Source organism: Sesamum indicum, linkage group LG13 (assembly GCF_026168435.1).
Source record: "Sesamum indicum cultivar Baizhima isolate 11 linkage group LG13, ASM2616843v1, whole genome shotgun sequence".
In the NCBI taxonomy this organism is placed as follows: Eukaryota; Viridiplantae; Streptophyta; class Magnoliopsida; order Lamiales; family Pedaliaceae; genus Sesamum; species Sesamum indicum.
This window is the reverse complement of record NC_142669.1, coordinates 2,035,277-2,044,296: the sequence shown is the minus strand read 5'-3', so window position 1 is coordinate 2,044,296 and position 9,020 is coordinate 2,035,277. Positions and strand designations below refer to the sequence as shown.

At 37.4% G+C, this 9,020-nt stretch overlaps 1 pseudogene; it reads left to right on the top strand.

Annotated features, from left to right (window-relative positions):
* The first annotated feature begins 6,236 nt into the window (after window positions 1-6,236).
* LOC105162773 (cytosolic sulfotransferase 12 pseudogene) lies at window positions 6,237-7,244 on the top strand (annotated as a pseudogene).
* Window positions 7,245-9,020: the final 1,776 nt, after the last annotated feature.

Here is a 9,020-nt window from a genome sequence, read left to right as displayed (position 1 = left end):
CTCTCTCCACTCGCGCCACCCCTACTATTGACGTCGCCAGCCACCCCCCTGCCCCACCTCTCTCTCTCTCTCTATCTCGCTCTCTACATCTCATTCTCTCTCTTTTCCCTTCCACTCGCACCAGCCCCACCACCGTCCCCACCTCTTCTTCCCCCGCCCCTACCACCAGCCACCACAGGTAAGTTTCTTCTTAGCAAAATTTTGTGTAATTTTTTTTGTATTTTTTTATTTTCTTTAATTTTAATAAAATTTCTTTAATTTTAATAAAATTTCTGAAATTTTTGGAAAATTTCTGAAATTTTTGGAAAATTTGTAGAAATTTTTTATTTTCTGTATTTTTAAAAAAGAATTCATAAAGTTTTCCAAAATTTCTGAAAATTTGGAAAATTTCTGAAACTTTTTTATTTTCTGAAATTTTAGAAAAAATATTGGCCTAAATGCAATTTGTAGGTGAAAAATATAACATAATGTAAATTTAGGATAAGTTTGGACCTTACTATAACTTTTTAGAAAAAATTGGACCTTAATCTAATTTTAGGTGAAATTTGAACCATAGTGTCATTTAAGGCAAAATTTGGACCTATATGCAATTTCTAGGAGAAATATGTATTAGACGGAAAAAATTGGACTCTAATGTAATTTTAGGTGAAAAATTTAGACCTTAATGTAATTTAACAGAAAATTTGGACCTAAATGCAATTTCTAGGAGAATTATGAATTTTTTAGGGTAAATTTTGTCATTAATGTAATATTAGGCAAAATTTAAACCTAAATGCAATTTCTAGGAGAATTACGAATTTTAGGCTACAATTCATCAATAATATAATATGAGGCAAAATTTGGACTTAAATACAATTTTTATATATTTAATTGATGCCAATTTTAGAAAAATAATGAAATTTTTATAAATATTTTAGGAAAAAAATTAGGGCCTTAAAACAATTTTTATGTAATTAATTAATGCTAATTTTAGCAAAAAAATATAATTTTATGAATAATAAAATATAATGATGTGTTTCTAATTTCAATAATTTTTTTCAATGGTAGATATTGAAGATGGTGCTCCGCCACCTTCGAGACGAGGTTGCGCGCCTGCAACTGTGGTCCTCCCCGGGAAGAGCCAGCGAATGCATCTTCGGTTGCCCCATCTTTGGAGGGAGTCTCTCAACCCCCGCCAATACCTGCAAACCCCCCCACAGTAAGGTCAAATGCGGCGACGGGGGCCAGTTGTACACAGGCCCCGTCGAGGCCGTGGTATGCACCACCACCACCACTAGCCCCACTACTTCACTCTGTGACCCAAAGGCGTTTCATCAATCTCCGGGATGTGAGGTACGTAGAACCAGTTGGCTGGACCACTATGGTTGACCGAGGAGATCTGGCCCCAGCTCTTGGAATTCTAGTCGAGCCCAGAATTCTAGGACCAGTCGACCAAGAATTAGGTCAACTGAGGCGCCAACCTGGAAGCTGCTGCGACCGTCTATCGTAGGGACATCCGTTAGGGTGCACAAGCGGAAGATAGTAAGTACTTTAACGCATATTAGTAATTTCATTTAATTTTTTTATTTCTAATCATTTTTTAATTTGATTTTGAACATGAGACACAACTTTCAGGAAAACATGCACAGCAAAACCCGGAGTTTTCCCTCAGGAAGCAAGGGAAACCTTACCCGTTATTGCAGGAAGGGATTTTTCACAAAAAATTCTGATACTCAATAAGGGAATACGAGAAGCCAAGATCATGATTGGAGGAGCATTTGGATCACTCTGGTTTAGGGTAAAAACACCTCCTATTTACTTCATGATACAGGTGCAGATATCTTGCTAGGTAACAATTTTATTCAAACATTAGCAAAATATATGCAGGATAATCAGAGAAATCTGTTAATCTTTACTACTAACTGTGGTAGTGAGATACAGGTGTTGCAAAGAGAAAAGGCATTCAACAGGATAATGCCGATAAATTTTCGCAGCAAACGTGATGATTTTGATGCCAAATTAACTCATCCAAAAATGCAGGATAAGAGAAAATTTGGTAAGATCTTTTTGTCTTTCAGGCAGCAGGGACTCATGGACAGCGATAGCTTCTATAAAGAATCCGATGAGGAAATTCTAAACCTTAAAGAAGCACTACTGGAGATGAAATCACTAGACATTAGCGAAGATAGCAGACTTTCTCTTGAGAATGTCAAGAGGCTTATCCAGAGGAACTTCAGTGAGAATCCTCTGGCTTGGTGGGATAGGAACAAGATCGAAGCTACTCTAAAGGTCAAAGAGCAGTGCAAATACGAGTATGTTCGATACAAGCCTATCCAGATGAACATGGAGGATAAGAAGGATATGCAGATGATAATCAAAGAGCATATCAGTCTTGGACTCATTAAACTTGGAATCTCTACCTACAGTAGCCCTGGATTCCTGGTAAGAAACTATGGTGAGATTAAGAGAGGTAAACCCAGGTTGGTTATTAACTATCAAGGTATTAATAAGATATTAGAATTTGATGGTTATTACATTCCTAGTAGAGAACACTTAATTGATTGCATTAAAGAAGCAAAAGTGTTTTCTAAATTCGATTGCAAATCTGGGTTTTATCAGATTAAGATGGAGAATGAATCAAAGAAATTTACTGCATTCTCTACACCACAGGGACAGTATATCTGGAATGTGCTTCCAATGGGTTTAGCTAATGCACCCCAGATATTTCAAAGAAAAATGGATAATCTTTTCAAAGATTATTTTGAGTTCATGTTTGTCTATATTGACGATATACTAATTGCATCCAAAAATAGAAAAGAGCATATTAAACATCTTCAAATATTTTCCGATGCATGCTATAAAGAAGGTTTTGTACTTTCTGAAAAGAAAGCTACTATTGCAGTCAATAAGATTGAATTTTTAGGAATCCTTATTGACGAAACAGGAATTGAGTTGCAGGACCATATTGTGGAGAAAATCCGCAATTTTCCAGATGAACTCAAAGACAAGAAGCAATTGCAAAGCTTCTTGGGAGTTGTTAATTTTACAGGAATCTTCATTAAGGATCTTGCAAAATACAGAAAGGATTTCCGACTACTTCTGAAAGAAACGGAGAGTTCAAAGTGGAAATGGGAAGAAATCCACACCAAAAGGGTTCGTGAGCTAAAACAAGTTTGCAATAACCTTCCAAAACTTGCTATACCGCAAGACGGGGATGAATTGGTAGTCTACACAAACGCCAATGATTACAGATGGGCGGCAGTGCTCATTAAGAAGACAACTACAGGGGAAGAACCTTATAGATATACCGGAGGGTTGTTCTCAGAACGACAAGCCAAAGTTTGGCACATAAACGAGAAAAATTTTTTTGCGGTTTGGAAGGCTTTCAAAAAATGGCCTTTATATTTACTTGCTAAAGAATTTACTTTAAAAGTTGATAATACTAATGTTAAGGTTTTCTTAAAAAATAAATTAGAATAAAAAATAGAGAAAGCTCGTATTATCAGATGGCAAGCAGAATGCCAATATTATCGTTATAATATTGTCGTTATAAAATCTCATGAGAATGTTCTTGCAGATTTCCTGACGAGAGATGGGGGAATCTGAAGCAAACTCCATCATGTTGAGACTCAGGCACCTTAGGGAAAACCTCAAGGAGTTTGACAGAAAGTTCGGGCAGCTAGCGGTTAACGCCCAAATTGCCGGACAAATCCAAAGAGCTGATCTAAACATTGTCCAGGTCGCAATAAGGAGTTCCTTATTAGCATCCACCTCGCTATGGAATGACTTACAAGAATTAATTCGGAAGGCGGCACCTTCGTGGATGACTCACGAGTTGAGGGAGCATGACCCAAAACATGCCTTTAGAGTACAGGGCTCTACACATGTAGCGTCGGATTCAAGTACCGATTGCACAAGGCCATCACCAGACTCTGGTGAAAAGGCAACAATTGAATCATAGGTAGTGCAAACTCCTGTAGGTTCAAGTCAACCCAGCACCTCTGGGGTTAAAGAGGGAGAGATTAGCCTTAGGACAATGACAAGCACCTCTAAGGCTAATACTAACGAATTAATATCTTCTTCTGCTTGGCAGGATTATCAGCGTATGTGGGAAAAATTAATTTCCCGCAAAAGAGTCAATCCAAGCAAGACCATTATCGAAACGTCCGGAAAATATAACAGAGCCTGGATGTTAGAAGGGTCAAAACCAGAAGATGTCAGAGAATGGTATGATTTTGGAGCACTTGCTTCAGTTCATACTATGTCACCATGTTTTTCGGAAATGTCAAAACTTCCGGAGTGGATTAGTGGGGCGGTCTTTGATTCATGGCAAAACAACATCCACTTGAAAAGAGGCGATGTTCTGGAGATAAAATTTGTTTCAGTAGCTCCCGAAACTGCAGGAAAAGAGTCTCATCCAACATTCCATTTCATGAAGCTGCAGAGGTCAGATATGGTAGCTTTCAACAAAATCAAAGCTGCCTTAGGAGAAGCTCCCTTAGTATCAGCCATTAGTGAAGATAGTATCTCTACCAAGAGAGCTTGGGGACTATGGGTCTGTCACACAGAGATGGACAAAGTCAAGTATCCATTCAAGATTTTCTCAAACAAAGTGAATGGATCATTCCTGTTAAATTCCATGACAGGGAAAAGCACGGAGTTTGCTGAAAGCTTATTCGAAAAGAAGAGGATGTTAATTTGGAAAAATAAGCTGCCAGCAACCGAAGCCACAAGGATGAAGACGTGCAACATGTTGCATGTTGGGCAATGGCACAACCATTTATGCCCTTGCTGCGAGAAACAAGAAAAGCCCCTGTTCAGGACAAAGATTCGGGTCATGAAAAATAAACCCAAACCGGACCAAGACAAGGGAAAGAGAAAAATTTTTACCAAGAGAAGTAAAAGTTCAACGATGTAAAAAATCGAAAGTATAAGACTGTCGGCAGAAAATAACAAAAGCCAACAGTCAGCAAAGCAGCCAGCTGGAAATCATGTGACCGACAAACTATTTATGACAGACAGCTGGAAATCACAAGGCGATGATAAACGCAATGACGTCATCACAAAAGCAAGTTTTGGAGTCCGAATTTTAAGTCCGCGGACGCCTATAAATAAAGAGGCAATGAAGCAGAAGGGGATTATCAGAAAAACTTCTCCTACTCTTCAAAGCATTATTTGAGTGTTTTCAATATCTCTAGTATTTTAATCTTTCAGTTTATGGGGGTTTCTCCAACGAGTCTAGTCCTCTATCCTATGAGAGTTTAAACAGTTGTCTCCTCCAACGGAGGAATAGTATCTATGTAATATTCTCGATATTCTTCAATAAAGAAAGACTTCTGTTCCACTTGTTTATCCAAAATATTATCAAGTCTCTATTTCGAAACATCTTTTACGCCCTAAGGTAGGAAACGAAATAGGGCTGTGCTGTTTTGCTACTGAAGGAGCCAAGTTTCTGCGAACCATCAGCTGCGGTTGGGTGGTTGGAAGTAGTCCGTAAAATCAAAGATTTGGAATACCCAAAAGCAGGACGGTCAAATCAAGGTATGAATTTATGGAGGTTTAGTTTTATTACGGAAGCATGATGGGCCAAACTAGGGCATGAGTATGGCTATATTCAGTTTTCTTAAGAAGGGCAAAATAGTCACTAATTTGGCTGAAGGACCAAAACAGAACAGATTTAAAAGTTAAAGGACCAAAATGGAAAATCGAATAGTTAAAGGACCAAATCGGGAAATCACTAAAGTTACGGGACCAAAATTGCTTTAAAGCCTAAAGAGTCCCTAAACACTAAAGGGTCTCATATGAAATTCATGATTTGCGATTTTAATATAATATGGACACAATAATACATAATTTATTAAAATGTTAAAATGCGACCCAACTCCATTACGACTTTTCTATAGATATTATGTACAAAATATATAATTGTGAGTCAAACTTTTTCAACGACTTTTCTATAGATATTATGTACAAAATATATAATTGTGAGTCAAACTTTTTCAGGACCAAATACGTATTGGGACTAAAATTTTGCAAGGTTTGCAAAAAGTATGCGACATAAAGAGTCCCTCAACACTAAATATAATTTAGTACAGTTAATTGGGCCAACTCGTCCAATTAATATCCTAGGACAATTTAAACATAAATAGATTGTTCCCTCTATAAATATGTACTTCATTTCCTATCTATATATCCATCGAACTACTCCAACCATTGCTACTCCTCTCGCTCTCATATTCACCAATTAATTAATTAAGATGGAGGATTCTAGTTTTGACTTGGAGTTGGAGTTATCTTCCCTCCCTAGAGAAAAATGGTGGGCCGATGATTATCTCTATCAACTTGGAGGCTTTTGGTTTTTGCCTCAATCGATCGAAGGTGTTATCAGAGTTAATAAGAATTTTCGACCACTTCCCAGTGATGTAATCTTAGCCTCTTTTCCTAAAACTGGCACCACTTGGCTCAAAGCCCTTCTCTACTCTATTGTTAACCCATCCTCCAAACATCGCTTGACTGTCGAAAATCCACACTCGTTGGTCCCATTTCTGGAATACTTTGATTCCTATGGTAAGCCGCCTTATGAGTCTACCACAGTCGTCTCTCCTGATGCTAATCACTGTCGACGAATTTTCAGCACACACATGCCATACCAACTCCTAGAAAGAACCCTAGATTCATCAGATTGTCGTGTAGTTTATGTGACACGGAATCCGAAGGACACTCTTGTATCGACATGGCATTTCGTGAACAAGTGGGAGAAGGCAAGGGAGGAGCCCTGGCCTTTCGAAGTGGCAGTGGAGAAATTTTGTTGTGGAGTTACTCCTTATGGGCCTTATGATGATCATGTGATGGGTTACAGAAAGTTGAGTTTGAAAAGGCCAAAAAATGCGCACTTTCTCACTTATGAGGAGCTTAAGAATGACCCTGAAACTCATGTCAAGAATTTGGCTGAGTTTTTGGGGTGTCCCTTTGAAGGAGAGGATGTGGAGGGGCAGGTGAGAGAGATTGTGAAGAGTTGCAGCTTTGAGGTACTAAGTAGTCATGAAGTGAACAAGTCCGAGGATGTTCTCCCTGGAATACCACTCAACCTAACACTAAATTCTTTCTTTAGAAATGGGGTTGTTGGGGGTTACAAGGACCATCTATCTGATGAGATTGTGGAGAAAATAGATGCACTTACCAGGGAGAAATTTCATTCTTTGGGTTTCATGTATGGGATTTAGTAATGATAAGAACCCAATGTGGTGTTGGGGAGTTTGGAACAATAAAAGGCAAAGTAAGAGTGAATATTTAGGTACATCTAATCGGAGAGTATCGACATAATCCTTTTGTTAGGGAAATGCTACCTACATGAAAAAAATCGAAATGTATATATGTATATAGAGGGTAAACAACATTTTAACCCCTTATGAAAAATAAGTAGTGATTTATCTCTCTATATTTTTTAAAATACAATAATTTACCCGTTATGATTTATAAAATGAAGCAATTTATCTCCCTGTATATCCCTGTATAATCCTTTAAAAAAATACAGGGAGGTAAATCAATACTTATTTTTTATAAAGGGGTAATTTGCTCATTTGCGATATTATAAGAGGTTGCTTGCAATTTTTTCCTATATGTATATGCTTAAATATGTCAGGATAAATTAACTTTAATGTATTATGTGTAATTTAAATGCAGAAATATGTATCCAAACATAAATATAGTACTTATTAGCCAGAAAAAATATTATGTTCACAACTTCTTTTATATGTTTCTATCACTGAATCATTATTGTTCGTACAATTGTATTTTCTGAAAAGATTGCAAATAATTGATTTAATTAATAAGGAAGCAATTTAATTAAGTCTACCATTTGTAATTCACTTCCTAGGTTTAAAATAAAATATAATCCTTAAAGTTAAATTTTTATATATTTTATCGTCCTCTTGGTACCTTTTTTTTTTTTTTAAAACCACCTAGAGGTGGGGGAGCTTTTCGGAGTCCCCAATCCTTCTATATTAAAATGCACAAGATAATTACAGCCGGAAGAGCTACCTTCCTAAAATTTCTAGTAAAACCATAAACAAGGAGTACTACTCCCTTACAAATAGAGCAACAATAAACAAGGAGTACTACTCCCTTACAACAAAAGACCCGAACAGGTGTCATAGAGGAATTATGGCAAGTCAAAAAGATTTTTATTATCCTACCACGTCGTGGCTCGCACAGCACCTGCAAATAAATCTATACAAAAAGGCCAAGCCAAAGTGTATGTAATGTTCCAAAACGATAAATAATGAACATAAGTATAACCGTGGAGAACAAGTTTGTATGGCTAGCAGCCTTTGAACTTCTGGGAGGGGTTCATAATACCTGCAAAAGATAAAACAGCAAATAACTAGATAAAGGAGAAAGTGATAAGACCAAAGGTAACCAGAGAATATTGGTCCCAACGTCAACCAATATGGATGAGTAACCTCCTAGGACCCCATATAGGAACAAACAAAAAGCAGCACAGAAAAGCTCAGATAGGGAAATAAATGACAGCGAAGAAATAGTCAGTAGTGAAATACGCCTAATTTCATGAAAAATTATGTAAAGCTGAAATTAAAGGTATCTAGTACTTCTGATTCTAATAGCAGGCAAGGAGCAGGCGTCAAGTCTAATCAAAACTTTAGAAATACCAGTGATATTATCTGGGGATAAAATGGTGAGATGTTGGCTGAAACAAGCTTGGTTAGCAAAATAATCGGCCACTTGGTTACCCTCTCTAAAGATGTGTGTTATCTTGAACTCAGTTTTGGATAGAAGCTCTCTAATATGTTGCAGCAAGTTTTGAAGGTGCCAAGGCCCTTGGGGGGGAGAGGAAATAAGCTTGATGGCGATGTTGGCATCTGTTTCCACCCATATTTTCCTAATTTTGTTATTAATGCACAATTTAACACAAGATGTTCCTGGAATGCAAATACAGTCTGACCAAGATGATTTCTGATGATGCCGCCTGCTCCTGCAACGCTTGGATTTCCTTTTGAGGCCTCATCCGTGTTCAATTTAAA